Genomic DNA, 23,130 nt, shown 5'->3' on the forward strand with positions numbered 1-23,130 from the left:
AAAAATATAATATGAAAATCTTGCCTTGAAAGATAGGGTTATGGAGAATCAGTCTTAAATTTTTATTTATTTATTTATTTATTTATTTATTTATTTATTTATTGGTAACTGGTAGGCACTGAAAAATACTCATAGATTGTCCTATTTCTACCCTCTTTGTTTACTGGTTCAGAGGAATGAACAGAAATAAGAGTTGTTCAAATCACAGAAATAACTGTATTTCTAGTTAATTTTCTCAGTGAATTGAATGAATCTCATAATGAGATAATAAATGTGGAATGGTTTTGAGAATTGTAAACAATAGGAAAAAATGGGAGTGTTTATTTAGAGTGATTTTGCCCTGGCAAATATGTTCATGCTATTTTCCATACATCCACAAAATCCACTTCACTGGAAATCATTCCAAATAACTTTTAGAAATTGAAACACTTCTTCTACTGCATTAGGAGAAAATAGAAATAGGGAAATTATTTCCCTAAGCACACATGCTGAGTGCCAGAACTGATTAATAGTGGAGCCCAGAACCAGCAAAATGAGCAGCCTTGTGGGATGAGAGAATCAGAGAGCTTACAAGCATTAGAGATTTGATTAAATGAAATACTTTGAGACCACTGAGCAACCCTCAACTTTCTTTTCATTTTCAATACCCATTTTTTTAATGTGTTCTAAAATACTTTTATTTTTCATGAATGCCAGTGAAGTCTTGTGTACATCATGGAATATGAACTCAGAGTGAATTTAGTTAAATTCAGAATTGATTTTTTTTTTAAACCTGAATCTACTTGTCAGTAAAATGAAACTCTTGAAAGCATGATGAATTATGTCATGGACTTTTTGGGTAAAAATATTTTATCAACAGTAATAGCTAGGAGATCTTCCCTTTCCCCACCTTCCTTTATCTACAGATCTCTAAAAACTCCCAAACATCTGTTGGGTCTGCATCAAACCTCATTTGGGGGAATGTATAGGACTGGAAACAAATATAAACTCCCCTCCATTCTCCATGAATTGGTATCTTAAACAATCAAGATGCTGTTTGTGATAAACACCTGAACAATAACTTACCCCTTTTACTTCAGCTATGTTGTGCCATATTATAGACAAAAATCCATGTGTGCCCTGAGGTTCTTCCAGAATATCCCATTGTCTTGTTGGATCATCCCTTAATTTATGGGTTCCCTAACCTGCCATGATCCATAAATTGAAGTCTACGTAGGAGAATTTCATGGGAAATGTGCCAAATATTCCTTTATGTTTTTTGATTCCTCAACATCCTGAACTGTTATGTTACAAATGCTGTACTGTAGGAGGTAACCCAGCCCAATATATGGCCCTCGCTCCTCCCATGGTCCCAATGGTGACCTCCATTTCTCCTAAACCAAACTGAAGCACACAGAAGACAACTTTCCCATTGAAGACTAGAGACTTGACCAAGGAATTGGACCCTGTTTCTCTCCTCTGAGCTATGTCCTCAGTTTGCTGGCTCTCTCCTGAGATAAGTCTGCTTTCCAAGAAGGTATGAGGCAATCCAAGGAAAAGACACAATAATAATTACTTTCCAGTTGAGAGATATATATTAAAAGAAAAAAAAAATCAAAAGCCCCGCAAAGTCTTCCAAACTTTACCTTGTGAAAATGTCTCTGACAAACGGGGTTAGGTATAGGTTTTTGCATAGTCCCATTTGTCACCAAAATTTCATATTTCTATTATCCACCAAAATTTCCATCATCCTAAGTGTAATGATACAGGCACTTTGGACCAGATAGATGTGGGATAATAAGAGGACAGAAAAATATAAGAGGAAGAGAAGCCTCTGTTCTGCTTTTGACACTAGGAAGGGGCTTCACTCTACAATCTCTGCTAGTTTTTTGTTTCTTTTTCTCATGATTTACCCTTTTTCCCATTGGGCACTCTGTCATTTTCCTAATAGTCTGGGGCATTCTTCTCTATATCTTCTTCCTTTTCATTCATTGATGACCATGAGAAGAGTTCTCCCCTTGAGATTCTCAGCCTCTGGGGCGAGCGGCAGAAAAATCATGCTAAAAAACAGCCTAATTACAACACCACCAAGAATGCAATGCTACAACTATGCTTTAAATGCACCAGACAGAGCTGGCCTATCAAAGTGTGGAAACCACAGCTTCTCAGCCGTGGTACTAGAATGCCCACAACCACAGCATACTGAACAGCATGGTGGATTTGGGGGAACATATAATTTGGGAGAATCCTAGTGCATATACTGAACATTGGGCAGCCAGCTGTGAAAGGTATGTGGGGCAATGGGCACATTGAGACGTGTGAACTTTGATGCCTCAGTCACTTGAGCATCCAGCTAGTGATTTTGGCTCATGTCATGGTCTTGTGGGTTGTGAGATTGAGCCCCATGTTGGTGGGGAGTCTGCTTGAGATTCTCTCCCTTTCTCCCTCTGCTACCATTCTCTCTCTCTCTCTCAAATAAATCGATGTTTTTAAAACTATGAACTTGATCCTGAAGGTACTGTGATGTCACCACAAGATGTTAGGAGTGATCCCAGGAAGAACTTCATATAATTTTACTCAACTGCTCAAAATGGCCAGAGGCTTCCCAGCCTTTGCAGCTGCCATATTTTCTTGGTCACTAGGTGATTCTGTCTCTTCCTGGGCTCTTTCTCTCCTCTGTCTTTCCCAGTTTTATTATGGATCTTTTTTCCAAAGATGCCTTCTCCACGAAACTTCCAAACCTTGCACCTGGCACGCCCCTCACCAAACACATCATACTCATTTTCTGGGTTGTATTTTGGTTTATCTTTAAGACATTTATTTTTTCTTTCTAACAGGCCCTGAAATACTCTGTTGTGTATGTTTTTCTTTTTTCCTTGCTGGTCCATCTCCCTAAACAAGGTGGGTGAGATGAGATCTATGCACAGTAGATGTGCTGTCCTGATGGACCAGCTGAGACCTGGTCAACTGTGTTTGTAGAAGCTGCGCCCTTAGACTCGGTAAGACAGTACAGTGTAGGTTTTGTCATATGGATCATTCTTGTTTTCCATTTTAAAAAGTAATAGTTTCACTGCAAATACTTTAAAAAATTTCTATTATTTATATATTTTTTGTTATGTTAGCCATCATACAGTTGTACGTCATTAGTTTTTGATGTAGTGTTGCATGAGTCAGTTTTTGCATGTAACACCCAGGGCTCCATGCAATCCGTGCCCTCCTTAATACCCATCACCAGGCTCATCCATCCCCCCTCTGTCCACCCCAAAACACTCAGTTTGTTTCTCAAAGTCCATAGTCTCTCATGGCTTATCTCTCCCTCTGATTCCCCACCCCCTTCATTTTTCCCTTCCTTCTTCTAATGCCCTCCATGCTATTCCTTATGCTCCACAAGTAAGTGACACCATCTGATAATTGACTCTCTCTGCTTGACTTATTTCACTCAGCATAATCTCTTCCAGTCCCGTCCATGTTGCTACAAAAGTTGAGTCTTCATCCTTTCTGGTAGAAGCATAATTCTCCAGTGTATATGGACCACATCTTCCTTATCCATTTGTCCGTTGAAGGGCATCTTGGTTCTTTCCATAGTTTGGCGACCGTGGCCATTGCTGTTATAAACATTGGGGGTACAGATGGCCCTTCTTTTCACTACATCTGTATCTTTGGGGTAAATACTCAGTCATTCAATTGCAGGGTCATAGGGAAGCTCTATTTTTAATTTCTTGAGGAATCTCCACACTGTTCTCCAAAGAGGCTGCATCAACTTGCATTCCCACCAACAGTTTAAGAGGGTTCACTTTCTCCACATCCTCTCCAACACACGCTGTTTACTGTCTTGTTAATCTTGGCCATTCTCACTGGTGTAAGGTGATATCTCAATGTGGCTTTAATTTGAATCTCCCTGATGCCTAGTGATGATGAACATTTTTTCATGTGTCTGATAGCCATTTGTATGTCTTCATTGGAGAAGTGTCCGTTCATGTCTTCTACCCATTTTTTGACATGATTATCTCCCTTCTCCTCTCTAACTCCCCATGTCCTCCATGCTATTTGTTATGCTCCACAGATAAATGAAACCCTATGATAATTGACTCTCTCTGCTTGACTGATTTCACTCAGCATAATCTCTTCCAGTCCCGTCCATGTTGCTACAAAAGTTGGGTATTCATCCTTTCTGATGGAGGCATCATACTCCATAATGTATATGGACCATGTCTTCCTTATCCATTCATCCATTGCAGGGCATCTTGGTTCTTTCCACATTTTGGCGACTTTGGCCATTGCTGCTATGAATATTCTTTGAAAACTATAAAAAAAGATGAATTTAGGCTCTGATATTCCTGTTTCCCAAAGATGAACACCGTCCATGTTTTGGCAAATGTTTACATTATTTATTTTTTTTTAAAGATTTTATTTATTTGAAACAGAGGGAGAGAATGTGGGCAGTGGGGAGGGGCAGAGGAAGAGAGAGAAGAAGATTTCCTGCTGAGCTGGTAGCCCTACTTAGGACTTAATTCCAGGATCCTGAGACCATGCCCCGAGCCAGAGATAGACACTTAACTGACTGAGCCCCCCAGGTGCTCTTAAATCATATAAGGCACATTTTATACAAAGTATGTGATACATTTTATGAAATGTTTATAAATTTAGGATCTACTGCACATGTAATTGTGCATTCTGCTTTAAAAAGCTTCTTTTAATAAAAGGATTTTATTATTTATTTGACAGAGATCACAAGTAGGCAGAGAGGCAGATAGAGAGAGAGGAGGAAACAGGCTCCCTGCTGAGCAGAGAGCCAGATGTGGGGCTCGATCCCAGGATCCTGAGATCATGATCTGAGCCAAAGGCAGAGGCTTAAGCCACTGAGCCACCCAGGTGCCCCTAAAAAGGCTTTTCTTTTAAACATTTCCAATGTGATAAATATATATATATATATATATATATATATATATATATATATATATTTAATCTGAATTTTAATGACTGAAAATTACCACAAAATCTATTCAACTAACTTGATTTTGTTGAACATTTGTACTTTTTCATGATTTTTTTTAGTACTATCAGTAAAATTGTAGTGAACATCCTTGTTATATCTTTCTGTAAAGCTCATTAATTCTTTAGGATACGTTCCAAATGCTGGAGTTGTGGTAGTTTTTAAATTGGACTGTTGTTTTTCCCCCCTGAATCTATGTGAGACTCAACTCAGCCCTAATAATAACATGCTATTTCATTTTCTCAGTATTTTTAGATCTGCCTGAGGAATTGAGAGAAAAACTAGTCATTTTCTTTAGGTTGGATATTTTCTCTCATTTTAAAAACTCAAACTCAACATTTATTTAGTTTCCCAAACAATGTGATGCATTTTTATCTGCATTATTTAAGCACCATTTATGAGTAGACAAGACTCTAGTTTAAATTATTAGGCACACGGATGAAATATTTAGAACTCTTCTTGGAAGGATGCATTTGTATTTTCATAATGATTAATAGTCACCTTAATTGCTTAATTTTCTAACAAAAATCATTGGTGCTTACATGACTGTGAGGTAACTCAAATCAATCTTAATTACTTTATTCTAGACCAATAGTGTTGGTTGTTAGGACCTTAAATAGGAAAGCTTGGGCTTGGAAGGTGACTCTCTCCTTTCAAATTGGACGTGAAGCCCCCCTCCCCTCAAACTATATAACGTCCAGCCACTTATTGAGTATTTGACGCCCTTTGAGCTCTGTATAATATGCCAAGCATACTTAACACTAACATACATTCTAAATATTCATAAAAAAACAAGGGAGAAATAGAAATGTACCCCGTTCGATGGAATAAAGTATGTAAGGAAGTGATTTGGACATTTTACACGTCAGATGTGAAATGAGAAAGGACAGTTACTTGGAAATGAGTCTGAATTGTACTGAAGAAGAGATGAGGACATTGAATGTAGCGGGCGTCTCTCAAATACAGATTTGCTTATTTAACTTCAAGGAGGAATCAATTCTGTTTCAAATGAAGAAAGAGATTTTGTGCCCGGAATGCCAAATGGGCTTATAAAGTGAATTCTGCTGGAAACAAGGGATATTGGCATTTGCCGAGAAGATGCTGCTCAAATGAAGATGGTAGGTTCTAAAAGGTAGTGTGACCAGGCTCCTTCATTCATTGATAGCTACTCAGGACAGTCGCTGCTTCTGTTGAGCCTTTGTGAATATTTCTATTATAAATATTTGAATCACTTAAAGATGATCCCCAGAGGCAAAAAGTCAAGGCTTCACAGAACATCTTATAAGGTGAATAATGTAAATAAATACCCAGAATTCTTGTTAAATACAATTAAGACATTCTTTACTTCAGTCCCTTAAAGAGTAAAAGGAAGTAAATGTAATGTTCAATGAAGGCAAGAAATGGTGACCACACCCTAGCACCAACTCGATGGCTTCCTGATACCTGAAGTCTCCCCATGAATGGGGACATATGGACAGCCTGTCTGTCCCCCTTCACAATAAACAGTGTCAGGTCTGAAAAGACATATCCAGTAGTTAGAAAGAAATGCAATCTGGCATATGTCAGTCCTTTCTCTTAAGAAAGCCTATCAAGATAATATTGCTTGCTTCCAGATCCTATTTTCAAGGGTGAAATCTGATTGTAATTGTCCCTCCACTTCCCCATAAGGGCGAGATGCTTAGGGCTGGCTTAGGATACCATCATGGCAATGGGAATTAAAAGGAGAAAAGCATTTGAACTTTTGTTTAAGCTGTCCCCTTGCACTGTGTTATCCATGATTTAGGTTCCTATCTCCATGAAGCTGCCTGAGATCAAGCAAATTCAACAACGTTAGGAATGCAGTCATCTCACGATTCTGACCATAGGCACAGAGAAGCTATGGGATAAGGGGTTTTGCTATAATTTCTACCAACTCCCTGAACTCTTGAATCTAAGAGACTTGTTCTCCAGGGCAAAGCGTGACTGGGCAAGACCGGGCGTGTTTATTTGTTCATTTTTGAGAGAGAGCATGAATCCATGTGAGCACAGAGGGGAAGGGAAGAGGGAGGGAGGAGAGAGAATCCTGAGCAGACTCCACACTCAGCGCAGGGACAGAAGTGGGGCTCGATCTCACAACCCTGAGATGACCTCAGGCAAAATCAAGAGTGGGAAGTTCAACCAACTCAGCCAACCAGGCACCCCAAGATGCAGTTTAATAAAAAAGTGAGTCAAAGCTGCAGACAGATCGGTTGCATTTCAGTCATTGCCTATTGCCAATGGTCTCCTCTAAGATAAGCAAAAATCAGAAGAGAACCAACAGAACACTGTTGCCTTATTTGCAAAGAAAGCAGGCGAGGTGGAATGAGAAACATCAGCAAAAAGAAAATATGATACACTTCAGAAAGGAAACAGCAGTCTCAGCTAATTCTTCATAGTCCACAAATAACTTTTAATACAGGATTTCTCAAAAGGAGTTAAAAGAAATAAAATGTCTCCAGATATTACAAAACAACAGAGGAATATGGAAATTAGGTTGGGAAAGCTAGTGGAAAGAAAGGAAAGACAAAAGTAAGAATTCGAAAGGTTTGGAGGGCCATAAAATAGCCTCCAAAAGACTAAAATAGTGCCAGAAGCACCAGGAATAGGTTTAGGGAAATCATCCAAAATAAAACAAAAGGACAAACATGTTGAGAATGAGAAAAATGTTGGCAATAAGAGACAAGGATAAAATATTTACATTGTCAGTGTTCCTGGAGAGCAGAATGGAAGGAAAATTTATTCAAAGATGTGACAGAAGAGATATTTCTTGAGATTAAGCAACAATGGAATGTAGTGCTCAAAACTTGGTTCTAGGAAAAGCTGTTACACCATGAATCTCCTCAAAACCTAGCCTACTGATGTTACCAAATGGGAAAAATCAAGAGATAATTACAGAGTTATTCAGGGAGAGAAACCCATGCAAAAGAACACAGAGAAAGGAAGCTTTCAACACTTTTGATGCTTTCATAGGACGTTCAGTTTCAGAATGTGACAGAAAGATGACGAAAGTTTGAAAGAATACGTTCTTGGAGACTGTCCTTGGATGGTAAGGACATCCCGCAGCAACTGTAGCTCCTTGAGTGCCATCAACTCTTGGATGAAGCCATTTAAGGAGTGGGACCATAATTCTGAAGTGGAGAAGTCTTGATCAGAAGGAGGGCTGCTGTGCGAGGATTCCACTCCAAGATAGTTCCAAGAGAAAATGGTGGACGGAGTTTTGGAAACTTGGCTGAGCTGACTAGTGACCAAACTCTCCCTTCCCAAAATGACAATAGGACTAAACAAAGTGGAAAGTCAAGGAGACACAGAGTGCCAGGAAGGTATTTGTAGAAAGTCCTTCGTCTTTCATAGAAGGGAGTCGATGATAACCCCAACAGCAAAATTGTGCCTAACAAAAAAGTAATAGCTCCAACCTTCTTAAAGACTTTTCTTTTTTAATTTGAGGACCTTTTTTGAAGTTCCATCTTCTTGAATATCAGTTTTATTTCCAGCTTAATTCCACATCTATTTTCACATAAATTGTATCTTTAAGAATATGATACTTCAATTAAAAAAAAATGAATTCTATGCATTTAGTGATGACATTTGCTTGTGTAAATGTTTGTAGAGATGCCAGAGATGTATGGACTAAACACAAACCCTAACCTTGCCTACCTAAATATCATGAACGAGAATCTAGAGGATGAATAGAGATTTGCTCAAGCTCCTTTCCACCTGTGCAGACCTTCCCAGACATACCTTGTTCTTCACTTTGATGGAAAGAAACTATTTGATTCCCCCCACCCACTTCTTCCTCCATTGCAGAATTAGGGACCATAAAATCATATGTTCAGTCAGGCATGAAACTGAATCCTTCCCTTTGCCCCCCTCCTTCATCTTAAAAGAAAAATGGATACAAATTAAACGTGCATAAATTCATGTTCTCTAAGCTTCTCCTCGTTTCAAAGCTCCAAATACTATGTGTTCATCCAACAGAGATAACATTGGTTTTAAAAATCCCCAAGTTTTGACCTGTTTACAGACCTCCTTTGCTCCCTCACGTTGAGGTCTACCTGCTCTTCTGTCTCTCTGTGGGATCCCTGACATCATTTTGACAATGTCTGTCTTTATTAAATAAAAACCAAAGCAGTCCATCTTAATTGTCTTGGTTGCCGACGGAGAACTATGGCCTAACTCCCAGAAAACAACAGCAGCTTTTGAGAACATCTGGTTAATGAGAGTTGAATTTTAACCTCGGGAGACCGTTCTGACCAAAGAGGTCACTGATAATGTAACGTGATGGAGGTGCTAATTATTGCTACCCTGGCCATTGTTCTGCAGTATAAAAATTTAACATGTTATACACCTCACATTTGCACGTCAAATACAGTTCAATTTAAAAGGGTTGCAGGGAGGAGTCCAAAGATATAAGTAAATAAGAGAAAACCCTTCGGTCCATGAAGTTGAGGACTGTTGCCCAGAACCACTCAACCAACACATCTAGGATCAGAACCCAACTCTTTCTACCAACCTACCCTTTGAAAATTAAATTGCTTTCCATTATAATTCCATTTGAGAATTATATTGCTTTCCATTACTCAGCTCTGGGGGGGTACCATAATGGCAAGAAAAGGGAATACCCTTTCAAAACCAAGCAGATCTGAGTAGGAATCCCCTTCTCTTTCCAAGGACGAATATAGCTTCTTAGGAATAGCCACTTATATTTTTCCTCCTCTTTTTTTTTTTTCCCCATCCTTTCCTATGCCCACCACCGTTACAAGAGGATATCACACATTTTAGTGTGTGGATCCTTGAAATTCACTTGGCTTGCTTTTTCAACCAGTCTCCAAGTTAATGCTGGTCCCCAGACGCAGGGCACTCTCGCTCGTATTGGGGTATTACTTTCCAACTGGTCACCTCTGGTGGCTCCCTCCCCCTTTTGTTTATCTTCTGATATCAGTCCGCCTTCCCACTCCGCTTTACCTGCCCACCGACGTCTTCTGCCCCTGTAGAGATCCAGACGTGTATAATTCTGATCTCAGGCTGATTTCATGGGTGATCGGAGTTCTTTGGTAGGTAATCAGCTCACTTTGGGGTACCGGCTGAAAAGGCACCTCCTCCTACTCCCCCACCACCTCCCCCCCCCTTGTTTTTTCATTGACAGGGAAAATTAACCTGGAATTTATGTATTTAAGTATTCAGGCCACCTACATGGGTGTTCATCAAGGTAAAAATGAATGCTCTATAAATTAATTAAATCCAAGCCAATGCTGTGTGTTTTGCTTTGACACGGGCATTTTAAGGGGCTGTGATTGATACATCATTAAAGGAATTAGGCTCGAGGTTAAATTAGTTATTGAACTACCTCCATGCGGATGCTCTCCATTGTGTGTGAGATTGGACCGGCTGACCTACCGCTCTGCAGAAATCAGACTATCACACCAGGACTATTCTACTTCCAGCGGCTAGAGAATGGCAGTCCTGGAAAGAGACCACGCTGTAGATAAAAATGTGCTTTTTTAAAAATAGTAATTAATTTTCACCACATAGGAAATTGCTTTAGCAGCTTTCATTCCGGATGCCCCCCATAATTGCACATCCAAGAAGTAGAATGGTGGGTTTTGCCCCTTCAACGCTCCGATCTCTGTGGTATGAGGCCATCTTGGATTTCTGTCACTGATGGAGGTTCCAAGAACACCCTATTACTAGAAAGTCTTATTTTAATGAGGGCTGTGCCCCATTTTTAAGAAGCCGATCGTGAAATGCAATTTAATTCAGGGTCACTATTGCCACTTAGATCAAAGTACTTCTTAATAAATGTAGCTTCAGTACAAGAATGCTTTGAATGGAGAGACTGGTTAATAAGAACAAAGGGGCATCAAACACCACTTTATGAATCAGTGGCGCCTCCATAACATTTGATTCATTTATCAGCTTTTTTTTTTTTTTAAGATTTTTCTTTATTTATTTGACAGAGAGAGAGGCAGCGAGAGAGGAAACACAAGCAGGGGGAGTGGGAGAAGGAGAAGCAGGCTTCCCATGGAGCAGGGATCCCAATACGGGGCTTGATTCCAAGACCCTGGGATCATGACCTGAGCTGAACACAGATGCTTAACAACGGAGCCCCCCAGGCACCCCTATTTATCAGTTCTGTTTTACATATTTATTTAGGTAAATGCATCATAGGCACGCACAGGTTGTTAAATATGGTCTAGGCCAAAGCAAACACTTCAATGCATGCCTCTTAGATTGTAGACCTCACTCCAGGTGCTATTAAGGAAATAGTTAGGGTCTCCACATCTATGGATTTTATATTAGTGTGTGTGTGTGCAAAAAAGTTCTAGCAATAGAGGAGCAAACAAATCAAGAAACAAGGCTCTTTTAGGTATGCTAAGTGTGGTTAAAATTAAACTGGGTGAGGAAAGGTAAGTTGGGTGTGGGGCTTAATTTAGATCAACAGTTCACTAAAGGTTTTATCAGACACCCCATGCTAAGCAAGAGGCATGATGGGATGATGTGAGAGCTGAGACCTCCAGCCAGTGGATAGAGCAGTCTTGCACTTTCAGCCAGTGAAGTTGAAAACTAGCCCTTACCCCTGTCCCTGATATGGACCCTCATTTGCTTGCACCGGGAAGTACCATCTTCCTATCTTCATGCTCGAAACTGATTGAATTAGGAATGGAATATAGTCAGGCCGTAGTCAATAGGACCGTAGGAAATATTTTCTGGGGCTTTTCTCTTTCTTGTCCTTGAGGGCATGCTGTGAGTCTGTAAGGCTGGAAATGGTGAGTGATTTTTCTACCAGCTTAATGTACAAATAGCAGTGTAAAGAGAAAAAAATACATTGGATGCTTGATAACTTTATTGGGTGCACTTTCAAGCTAGTCCCACATCTGGATGCTTAATAAAATTGTCTTTATTTGGACCAGTCTGAAGGGAGTTTTCTGCCCCTTGAATCTATTCCTGAGTAATAGGGTACCCTTTCTTTGGTCTCTCATGGTCTCCTTTCCCAGATTTTAATCATAGTCTCCTAATTAACTTGCTGCTGGTCCTTCTCCTGAATCCATTTTCCTAATTGTAGCCAAAGGATACCTTTAAGTCATAAATACAATCATGGCTCTGCCTTTTAGTTGTCCTGTTACCTTGGGTCCATCCTTCAATTTCTCTGTCCTCATCTGTTAAACCAAAGTCATAGGTCCTATCCAAGGAGCATTGACATGGGTTGAAATATGTTCAGTGCATCGAGCAGGGTGGCGAGGGGGCACAGTGCCCATTAACTCTGGGTTTCCCACATTTCTCAGCCTCCCTTGTAGTTGGGAGTGCTCGTGGAACTAGTTCTCTCTAATGAGCTGTGGGAAAAAAGTTACCTGTGTTGGGATCAGAGCAAGGCCCTTGAGAACAGAAGTGAACTTCTGCGATGGCTCTCCTTCCAACTACGTTGACTCAGGCAGCCATGAAGGTTTCCCCCATAAGATGGCAACATTGAGTCACTATTGCAGAGCTACTTGATCTTCAGTGTACTTTCAAAGCAGAGAACAACCCATGTACATATAAAGCCACTAAAGATATAAGGGGATACTTGTTACCACATTATTACCTGGCTTAGCCTGACTCCAACAAAAAATCCCTAGCACATGCCAAGCTCTTATCCAAGGGTTGGTCATTCTCTCTGGCCTTTGCTGGCTTTCCTCTTGCAAGGACAAGCCTCAGGGAAGCCTGAAGCCTAGATCTGCCAAGATCTGCTGGCTTGGGTCGTGACTTGGGTATGCACAGTCTTAGAGGACACATCAGGAAGGTTCATTGCTATTCTGACCGGTTGTTTTGACCTCATGTCCTACCTGATTGATAGGGAGGCCACCAGACAGAGTGCACACTCACTCAGCCTGAGTGTTAGCTCAGTAGGAACTCTTGAACCGAATGTCCTATTAGCTCCCTTGAAAGATCCCATATGGTGATGCCTTTGACTTTACGTGGCGCCTTCCGAGCAGATGTATTTCCATTTTGCTTTCTCATGAGTATAAGGTGATGCTCTCAGATACGTCGGTTTGGTGTTGGAAGGGAAGAAAGACTTTTTCTGTATCCTCCTTGGTTCCATAGCTGAGTCTTCACACAAAACAAATACAGACAGGCAGATTAACAAGAGAGAAGGCATACATGTAGAATAATGCTGAATATTGTGTGCTCTGAGACTTCAGATGCATAGGTGAATTCCCTATGCATCAGTGAGATTTGAGAGCTTATCCGCCATCTTTATAAGGGGAGGGGAATGGATGTGGACCTGTGTGGGGAGTAAATGATTTTAGGAAAGAGGACTGGGTCCTTAGTAAAACAGATGGAGGTGTGACAGTTTGTGACAGAGTCTGGATGTGCGGTTGATGTCCAGTCTCCTCTCCTGTGACAAGACTCAGTCCTTTCCAATGATGACCCTCATGGGGAAGGGCCCTGATGAGTTGAGTTCCTTTTGGAGGATGTATCTTGAGGCAGATGGGGGAAATTCAGAGAAAGCCTTTCCCTGCATTTGCTGTGTTTCAAGTGCCTATAGTTCATAATCAACATCCCAGTACAATTCATTTGGGGGTACTGAAGGCCTTCAGAGTCCATCTATCCATCCCATGCACCCCATCCCTGTGCTCCTGTGATAATCATAACCCCATTCTGCCTCATCTTTCTCCTTCCCCAAAACACCATGTTTCCAAGTAGAGTGAACTCTACTCATGGCTTCATAAATGCTGTTCCCTTGGACAGCCATGTATCTGCCAATAGCAGACCTCCTGTTCCCCTACGTCTTCCTGATGGTCCTGTTCCCCCTGCAGTCATGCCTTAAATGTCCCTTTCTTGCCTGTCATCAGTGTGTGTGCTCCTCTGTGTGCACTGACAGAGAGCTGTATGCATTTACCCATTGTACCAACACCCATTTTATTGTAGCTGGTAGATTCCATCTCTCTGCAGCCTACTGGCCTGTGGAGTCCCCAGGACCCCCTCTCCCTCAAGGACTGAGTCATGATTGTTATCTTGCTGCCTGATGTTCTACAACTGTTTGGATACATGAAGATCTACTCTGCCTCACCTTGAAGAACCACAAATACTTATTTCACCGAGGGAGCTCATGTTCTAGTTATTTTTGGTCTTTCTTGCACTCTGTTGATCTGTATATTTAATTTAAAAAAAAAAAGTAAGAAAACAGGAAAAGGTAAAAGAAATATTGGGACTTAGCTGTCCTTTGTTTTCCCTTCATTACAGTATCTCTAACAACCGGACGCCTTAGAAAAGTCCAAAGAACAGAAAAACAATTAGCAAGTTCATTAGCTGTTTGTTTATGGTTTCAGTCTTACGGATAATTAGTTCTCTTCTACTTCTACTTGGATTAATGCCTTGTGCGTGGAAGCAGCCTATATTTCATGAGTATTTTTGCAAAATAGAACAGGGTGGCAAGCCTTGTGAATGGATTAATGCAATGACATTGCGCATCAAGGAGAGTCTGTATAGATATAGCTAAATTGGGGTGTGGGGGTTGAAATGGACATGCAGTGGTTTGCTAGTGTTTGAGTTTCTGCAGAGTTCATCCAAAGTGTCAAGTTTCATCATGGGAGGGAGACATCCTGCATAATGATAGCAGAAACCCTCGGTCATGTAGACATGTTCCATTATTGTGCCTGATACTGTTTGAGAAAGTTAGTGATCATTACTGGCTGATCCAAGATTATATTTGGGGACCCATTGAGGCAAATGATTAACTCATTCAGCAGCTGTTTGATTTTGTGTGTGTTCTGTGCAGGACTCTATCTTAGGAGCTTTGGAGTGAAAACAGGAATGCAACTGTATACTTCCCGTGAAAAAGCAAACGCGCAATATAAATATAAGTGGAGGTAAATGATGAAGCACTGATTTAGGAGAAATAGTAAGACACAGGATTTTAGAGGAAAAGGGTTTCTTCCAGGTGGGAAAAATTACAGGCATCTTTGTAAATGAGGTGACATTTGAATCGATGTCTGGAAAATAGTAGGATATTAGGATACAGAACCATTCTCATTTGAAGGGGAACAGAAATCAATCTGGTTCATTCCCACACTGAAATTATTTCTAAAGGAGTCCCTGGAAGTTAAAAAAAAAATAAGAAATAACGAAGGGACCTTCCCTCATTAACTAATTACTTAAAAACCCACATTCTCTGGTTGACCAGGGAGCATCAGTTTTAACACCCGGGCTCAGTTCCTTGGGAAGTAGTTGTTTTTCTCCCCAATGACTGTGCTCCGAGTTTGTCTCAGCACCATTAAGATTTTCCTTCAAATAAAATCATTGAGCCATTGCAGGTGTCGGTGCCCTGACTGATCCTCGATAAACTTCCCAGAACATACAGCCTAGCTGCAAAGTATGACTTTGATACTCCAGAGCCACGTGAGAAAGAAGCCTTTGGGATTGCAAAATGCTAAACAGCTTCATCCCGGGAAGGATCTAGGCCTGGTGATGACGCTATCCATTCTTGTAACATCTAGGATGAAAGCGCAGCTTTTTGCATGTAAACTCGGGTTCCTCATTTGGAACAGAGGCTTTAAATGCCTTTGGAATTGACCGGACATTCGTATCAGCACTGCTAGCCAAGCCTACTTAATCTGGATGTGACTACAAAGGAGGCAAGTTGTGTATTAGTCTCTGCCTGAAGCCTAGGTAATGGCAGTGTTTTGTGGGAAGGGAGCATCTTTCCCTTTGTCCATTAGGGCCCTTTTAAAAATGGCATGGATGTCATCTTGGAGTCTAGGGAGTCAGTGACCTCACATCATCAATTATTTGTATAACACTATGTTATACTAACAGCTAATTACGTAATGAGTTCCTGGTTTTGTTTTGTTTTGTTTTGTTTTGTTTTGTTTTGAACTGTCTAGAAGAAGACAGGATGGGGCAGAAAAATCCACTTTCTGAATCTCGTGGAACGTGGTATATTTATCGAGCCAATATCCTCTACCATCCAGAGCAGGGTGTCTCAGAGGAGACCAAGTCTATTATTACAGTGGAAATTAAGTGGGAGCAAAATGTCCTCACGATGGCATACCAATAGCATTTGAGCCAAAGGACAATAGAGAAAATATAACTTTTCATTAAACCGAAAAGCACAGGTTGACAACGTACCAAATTCTACAACTGCATCGATTCCTCTGATCTCTTTTAGGGACTTGAGTCTCCCCGGTTGAGCTGGGGAATGAGATCCCTGTGATTTTAATATCACGCAATGCCTCCTCTTGTGGGATGACCGGCTCAGTGTATTATGACGGTGAAGGTGGCAGTCACTATGTGGGAGGCCATGCTGAATCTCAAAGGCAAATTAATCTTTTGTTTCCCTGTTACCTGGGATGGTCAACACGGGCATCCAAAAACAACAGATGCCTATTTTAATGATCTGTTCATTAAATGACTGGTTTTCCTCCCGTTCCGTTCAAGAAGGACCAAGGAAAGAGAGCATGCATGGAAATAAAGAGTTAGGTGGAAAACGTCGTTTAGCTAGAAGACTGTATGGTCTGTCAAATTCACAAAGGTCAGAAGACATTGCTAGGTTTTAAGAAAACGTTCAAAAGTGATCATTTGCTTGGTACTATAGTCTTCTCATTTGAGGAAATGCAACATGGGTTTCCAAAGACAGTAATTTTTCTCGTGGTCTGATTGATGTAGGAACTAGTCAAGTGTTTTTAGAACCAGGAGGAGATTATCACTTCTTTGTTGTCCAATGCCAGATACTCTAATATCCTGTGCCCTTCATCTTCTGTAAAGTGGTGCACAAGAAATGTGTCTTATTTACTTAATGACATTTTTCTGCAAAGATTAAATTACAAAATTAAAAAATCACTTCCCAGCTAGTTAAGATTGAAATTTTGTGTTTAAAATTTCTATCACTTGACAACCTCCTGCCTGGAACTTTTTGAATGGGAAATCAATGATCATTGTTAATTGTTAACGATTTGCAGAATGTGACATTTCTGATTGCAAACATGGAGTCTGAAGGAAAAGCGATTTCTCATGTGAACATATGAAAAGGCCCCTAGAAGGCATCCAGTTCTAAGGTACCTATACAACAGATCATAGAAAGAAAATTCCCCACTCACTTCATAATGCTAGTGGGGCTCTGATACAAAACGAGTCCATGGAGATTTTGCGTGTCTGAAAATTTCTTCACATTTGGGATGAACATACTGTAAAATTCCATTGCAGCATGTTAGTACTCTGTGTTCCCATCTTCAGGAGAAATCTTCATAGTCATATGACCATAGCATGGACTCATCAAGATTTATGGATGTCACTAAAAGAACTTTACTCATGTATATCCCAAATAACCCTCTGAACAAACCTGGGAAGGCACAATATGTTAGGCAGGTCCCCCAAGAGAATCATGCAGATATCTGGGAAATGGCATGCTGATACAAGGACCCCAAGCACAGATGCACACGGTGGGCACATAAAGCTAATGTGCTTATAGAATAGTGTGGGAGATAGTATGGCAGAGATAGAATGAACAAAATAAGCAGCTACAGATCAGACCCGAAATGTATCAGGATCCCATGAGAAGTAGGGCTTTCTATGCCCTTGTAAGAACTGTAACTGCTACTTGAGTGAAATGGGAAGCAATTCAAGAAGTTCAAGAAGAGAATCTGAGTCTATATTTTAAAAGAATTCAACGGGCTGCTGAGTTGACTGTAAACTGTAGGGTATCAGCTCAGTATAGGGACATCTGTTAGGGAGGTGACTGCAGTCATCTAGGTAAGATAGGCTGGAGGCTTGGACGGGCCTTGGGTGGAGAAGGTGATGGGAACTGGTCAGATTCTGGATATGTTCTGACCTTGGTTGAAGAGTGTATGCAGAAGAGAGGAGATAAGGATGATTCTTGCATAAATTGTAGCTTGGGGTAGATAGAAAATTTGACTTTTTCAGGATATTTTTAATTCATTTCAACAGCATAATGGATAGCTTTATCTCTTGCTTATAGCCCTGACTGAGAACTTCAGGGAGTAGCTAATTCACTTCAACATCCTGAATTTTTCCTTCCAGCTGCTCTAAGCCATGATGGACACAGAGTCTGAGTCCCTAGAAATAACTGGTAGGGATTGAACTAGTATTTCAAAACTCCCTGTTAATGCCAACCAAGTTCCCAGACCTGGGTAGAGTTCTCCTTTTTCCCATCTTTGTCATTGGCTCAGCACACCCAACATTTTAGATGTGTGAATTGTGGCACACCAACTCTTTGGACATGATTCTTTGGCAAGATAAATTTAGGACTTTCCAAATAATGATGTATATTGTGTTTATAACTTACCTTCAGGGGCAGGGCAGTTTTCAGAGCTGGCTTAACTGAAAACTCCTGTTCCTTTTTTGTAACGATTACTTTGGCTTTTGGCTTTCTTTGAAGGTTGGCTTCATATTCAGGTGGTTGCCCTTTATGGTGACAAAATGGCTGCAGCATTCCAGCCATCACATCAAACACCACTGTGTCCATAAGAAAGAGGATGTTCTCCTGCTGAACTATGATAAGCTAGAGTCCCAATATTAGCTCTTATTGGACCATTTGTGTCACATGCCCCCCATACACTGATGGATCCAAGCTGAGACACAGCCCAGCAGCAGCAGGAGTGAGTTCATGGTCTATCTGGATCTGTGAGCTCTGTATGTAAGAGATGGGTGCTGAAATGATAATATGGGTGACGTTTACAAAAGGGATCAAATGGATAGACAACCTATATGCCCTGTACAGTCATTTTGCCAATATTTATTAATCATACACACGGGCTATCTGGCTGCTTCTATTTTCAAACAATCACATGTGCACATAAGTGTTTATTTACCAATATGCTTTAACCATTTTGGTAGGCAACATCTAAGATGGCTCCAATGGTCCGTGCCTCATGATAATCATACCCTCTTGTCCCTCCCTTCAGTGTGGGCTGAATCAACTATTTCCAATTAGCACAATACAGCAAAATAACAGGCGTCGCTTCCGGGACCAGCACGCCATCTGGGCATCATCCTCCTCTTGCTCTGAGGAAGCCAGCTGTAATCCTTGGAGCTGTCCTATGGAGAAAAATCACATGTAAATGAAATGCCACCTCTGGTCAACAGCCAGTGAGGACCTAATCCCTGCTTGGAAATGGGTCTTTCCACAGTCCAATCTTCAGATAAGATCACAGCCCCAGCTGCCACTCAACTGTAACCTTGTAGAAATTCCTAAGTCAGGGGACCCAGAGATGCTACATCTAGATTCCTGACCCACAGAATTTGAGATACATTATTGCTTATTTTAAGTTGCTAAATTTTCAGTCCCTTTTTATGCACCATTAGACAACGAATACAATGTATCATGTCTCAAAAATTGAAACTAAGTTTTCGACACCAGGGGCTCGGCTAACCAAATGATCGTATCTCACGTGGAGGAGGTGGAGTTCGACCACCCAACAATACCACTCACCTCCTGGTTACTGCATCAACACCTGTGGCCAAGAATCATAACCGTCTCTCTGATCCCCAGTTGCCTATAAATCATAGTATCTCATCAGCTTATCAGGGATGCTGAAAGACATAATCCATCACTCAGCAAAGCGCCTGCCAAAAAGCAAACCATCAAAAAGCATCAAGGGGAGAAATTTTTGTTTTGTTTTCTTAAGTGGTTGTGTACCTGTTATAAAGCATCAGCCTGAGGACTATTTTTGGATATGGGAAACATTCACAATACACGAAGTGCAAATTCGGGTCATAAAAACATGCTGATGCATAGACGCCAATCCAAGGGTTGTATGTTAAAATGTAAATTGACTAAAATTGATCATGATGATAACGGCTAACTCTGTGAACACTCTAAAAACTGGCAAAAATACACTTTATCTGGGTGAATCATTTGGTATGTGAATTGTAGCTCAGTAAAGCAACTAAAAATGTAAACAGTGGTTTTCTTTATGTTGTAGACTTGTTTGCCTCACTAAACACTTCAATGTTCTCTGCTGTGATCATTTTTAAAAAATAATCAGAAGTCTTATTAAAAATCTAATAATGACTCTAAAAATACTTTCAGTAAACGGCTATATGGTAGGTACGCCTGTCAGAATTCCATTATTGGCTTTTATCTCTAAGTATACACAGTGTAATGGGGATTTATCATTCTTGTGAGGAAAACAAAGAACTTTTTTTTTCACTTTACTTTATTTCTTTTATCCTATCAAGGCCAAAAATTTGTAGATAGGTGTAAGCAAATCTGATTGTCATGGTGAGTATTTGATCATTTGAGAGGACGAACGAAGCATTGGAAATAATTCCCCCAATTATTCTCTTGAAACGTTGTTTACAACCTGGCCTGAAACACTGAGATAAATAAAATAAAAATTTTTAAAAATGCAGAGGCTACAAGACCAGCCTACAGTATTGCTTGATAGACTATTAACCTACCCAGCATTGTGCTAAGTACTGTGCATTGAGTATCTTGGAATGCCCTCTTCATCCTTGAGAGGCAGGTCTAGCAGATGGTCCTATTTGCAAATGGCTCCCAAGGATCCCCACCTCCTGACTCCTCATGCTTTTTTGTGACTCCCTCCCCTTGTGTGTGTGCAGGAGACCCAAGGATTTATTTCTGATGCATAGAATCCTGCAGAGTGATAAGCTATCACATCTGTGATTAGGTCATAAACATGTGACGTCCATCTTGGTAGTATGCTACTTCTGTTGCGTTCTTGACTTGAAAACTTTGATGATGCAGGTGGATAAGTTTGAGGAGCCCATGAAGGAAGGAACCAAAGGAAACCTCTAACCACCACTGACAAAGAAACCAAGGCCCTCGGTCCAACAAAGTTTGAAGAAATGAATTCTACCAGTGACCACGTGCCCTGGGAAATCGGTGCTTCTCTGGCCGAGCCTTCGGATGATTACAGTCAGAAGACCCATCTAGGCTGTGCCAAGATTCCAGACCAAAGAAACAGCTAGACAACATACGTGAGTTGTTTTAAGCCTCTACATTTGGGGATGATTTTTCATAAAATGATGGATCAATCATAGCATTCTATGGTTGTATTTTCAAAAGTGGGAAAGGAATCATGTTGGGACAACCAAAAAAAAATTAAAAAAAAGATCTCTGTTTTCAGATAAGTAGGTGATACTATGGAATTCCTCACATTAGAAGGTATTCCGACCAGGCAGAAAACAGATGTCAACCAATTTTAATAACTTGGTAAATTTGCCATGGATAGTGTATTCAGAAATGTGTGGTTGACCGGAACTGAGTTTTGGGTTCTCTCTTATCCTTTGGAGACCAAACTCACTTTCTCACAGAACATGTCAAGGCACGTTTGTGTGATGGAAATCTCGCCCTAGCATGCCTTCCCCCTCACAGCCAACCCCATGTTATATTAAGGAGAACAGTCTACAATTCTTGGTTTCTTAGTTTCTCCAAGGTTAGCTTTATACTCTGCAAGGCTAGCCACCTCTTTCTGAGTTCTCAGAAATCCTGGAGGTAATTCAAAGCACGGATATAGACTCGTTTCTATACACACTGTGCGACAAGACTATTTTTGCTCTCTGAGTGGATCCCTTGTACGGTGTCAGTAACAATGCCTCCTTATGGGGACTGGCAAATTTATATGGGCGCATTTCCCCTAATGCTCGGAGGTGAACTGCCGGCTCCTGCAGCTGCTCACTGCATAGAGCTGGGCGACATGCTCTCATGCCCCATCGCCGATGGCCGACCCCAGTGTAGACATATGGAACGTTTTCTGGGAAAATTTTGTGACTCATCCTTAATTCCTCAAAGAGTAAAGTTGGACCTGAACTTTGCTCTGAGTCTAAAAAACGTAGGCTTTTCAGCCCTATTTTTATTCTCGAAAAGTCTGTTTCTTCCTGCTCACTCCACTGTTCATGTAGGTTCTAGGGTAGGAGACAGGTGATAGAGAAATGGTGCCCTACATTTTACAAAAGAGGAAATTATACTTCTGAGTTGTCAAGGAACTGGAGTGTCACTTGCATGGATGTAGAGAAGAAGCCGTGGGATTTGAGGGAGATATTGTGACCTTACTCTGCTGTTCTTTCCATGATACAACCCCACAGAAATCTCTACAAACCTGCTTTTTTTTTTTTTTTTTTTGGTTGTTTGTTTGGTTGCACCTTACTTTTCATGCTACTTAACAAGTATGGGGTCTCACTGGTTTACCAAGGGATGTGTATTGGCGTTATCTATCATCTCAAGACTCTTGATAATGTTGAGTAAACTGAAAATGTGACGCTCTTGGTTCTGGGCAAAAACAGCAGGTAATATTCTGAAAACGTCTTGTTTAAGATATTGCCATTATTTTTCTCAGAGTTCTTTTCTCCTCCAAGAACTCTCTAACTCTAAAGTTTAAGAAATATTTCCATGTCAAAAGTGCAAAAGTTTAGCTGATTTTCAAGATGATTTTAAATCCTAAATCCCATTCAGAATGCTACCTCTGTCTTTTTCAGTCTTCAAAGAGGTAAAGTTTACAGATAAATGCTTTATTTCTTTTTTTTTTAAGATTTTTATTTATTTATTTGACAGAGAGAAATATCAGAGCAGAGTAGGCAGAGCAGCAGACAGAGGGAGTGGGGGGAAGCAGGCTCCCCACCAAGCACGGAGCCTGATGCAGGGCTCGATCCCAGGACCCTGAGATCATGACCTGAGCTGAAGGCAGAGGCTCAACCCACAGAGCCACCCAGGTGCCCCAATAAATGCTTTCTTTAGATAAATTTAAATAAAGCTAATAAAAAGTATTTGTACATCTCACTTCTCAACACACATAACTTTTAAATAATAGCTAAACATATGAAAACTGTGCATTGCTACAGAATCGTTCAATGAAGTGTCCAGTACATAGTTTATGTTGGCCCCGTTTAATAAAAATGTCTATCAGAATGCCATAACTAGAAAATATAAAAATTGCTATAGAATATTATATATATCTCTTTTAACAGTCGCATTAACATCATATTCCTATGAGAAAAAGTGAGGTTGTCTCATGTGCACCATACTGTCAATCATGGCTAGTGAGGAGATGAATTAAAAGTTAAATTAAAAATTGAACATAATATGTTCAATTTTCTCTTACGCATAAATCCACATTCAAGCTCCAGTCTAAGATGTGCTGTTGAGTTGCCATGGACACAAAGAGATTTTTATAATAAAGATAAAACCA

General features: G+C 40.5%; 1 long non-coding RNA gene across 1 annotated transcript in view; it reads left to right on the forward strand.

The window, feature by feature from the left end:
- LOC309856272 overlaps positions 1 to 20,909 on the forward strand; it is a 323,350-nt gene extending 302,441 nt beyond the window's left edge. Inside the window, exon 4 of the long non-coding RNA XR_014307126.1 lies at positions 20,691 to 20,909. This is a non-coding gene — a long non-coding RNA (uncharacterized lncRNA). The remainder of the gene's footprint in view (positions 1 to 20,690) is intronic.
- The last annotated feature ends 2,221 nt before the right edge of the window (positions 20,910 to 23,130 follow it).

The sequence above is a fragment of the Mustela nivalis genome (assembly GCF_964662115.1).
Source record: "Mustela nivalis genome assembly, chromosome: X".
Taxonomy (NCBI): domain Eukaryota; kingdom Metazoa; phylum Chordata; class Mammalia; order Carnivora; family Mustelidae; genus Mustela; species Mustela nivalis.